General features: G+C 37.2%; 1 non-coding gene across 1 annotated transcript; it reads right to left on the reverse strand.

The window, feature by feature from the left end:
- Positions 1-782: 782 nt before the first annotated feature.
- On the reverse strand, positions 783-889 carry LOC136221077 (small nucleolar RNA R71). The gene has a single exon (XR_010684868.1). It is a non-coding gene; the product is annotated as a small nucleolar RNA R71 (small nucleolar RNA).
- Positions 890-1,098: the final 209 nt, after the last annotated feature.

Raw genomic sequence — 1,098 nt, forward strand, 5'->3', positions numbered from 1 at the left:
TGTTTAAAAAAGCGTTCCCTGTGGGATCGATATCTTTTATTACTACAAGCGTATACCGTGCACTTGCGGAAATCGCTCAATAAGTTTTTGGCGCCGTTGCCGGGGAAACGCCAAAATTTTTGACAAATTTTTAAATTTTTCGTGTTTTATTACGAATCTAGGTTTATTCATACTTATTCAAACTTTTATATTTTTAATTATTTTCAATTATTAACTTATTTATTTTTCAAGTTCTGTTTTGTAGGTAGTTTCGGTTCGTGCGAAATTTCAAGTTCATGCGCAGTTCTCGAAGTTCGGGCACGTCACCAGATCCTATTGACCCGGAAATTGAAAGAACTCTTAAAAAGAACAAGAGAGAAAAGAAAAAGAAAAACCAAACCCCAATAAAAACTAAAATTACCGAGCCAGAAGTAATGGCCACACTTATGGATTACGCTAGGCCAGGAGTGGCCGGTGTAACAAACAGTATAGTTAGACCCCAAATCAATGCAAATCAATTTGAAATTAAGCTTGCGTTGCTTAACATGTTGCAAAATAATGTAACGTTTTACGGGTTACCTAACGAAAATCCTAATACCCATTTGACAAATTTCTTAGAAATTTGTGACACTTTTAAAATTACTGATGTAACCGCAGAAGCAATCAAACTTCGCCTTTTTCCTTTTACTTTGAAGGATCGAGCCAAAGAATGGTTAACTTCTATGCCACCCGCATCAATTGAGACTTGGGAGCAATTAGCCCAAGCATTTTTATCAAAAAATTTCCCTTTAGCAAAAACCGCAAGAGTCATTAAAGAGTTAACATCTTTTTCTCAAAATGATAATGAAACTCTTTATGAGGCTTGGGAACGTTTTAAAGAACTTCAACGTTTATGCCCACACCACCAATTGCCCGCTGAACTTTTAATGCAAACATTTTACAATGGACTAAATCCTACAACTAGAGGTTCATTGGACGCTGTGTCTGGAGGGTTATTCATGAAGAAAACATTTGCCCAAGCAAGAGAACTTTTGGAGGAAATGGCAATCAACAGCAGTATGTGGCCCGCGGAACGTGGACACCTACCATCAGCGAAACCATCATCCTCAACAACATCAT

Source organism: Euphorbia lathyris, chromosome 2, assembly GCF_963576675.1.
Source record: "Euphorbia lathyris chromosome 2, ddEupLath1.1, whole genome shotgun sequence".
Classification (NCBI taxonomy): domain Eukaryota; kingdom Viridiplantae; phylum Streptophyta; class Magnoliopsida; order Malpighiales; family Euphorbiaceae; genus Euphorbia; species Euphorbia lathyris.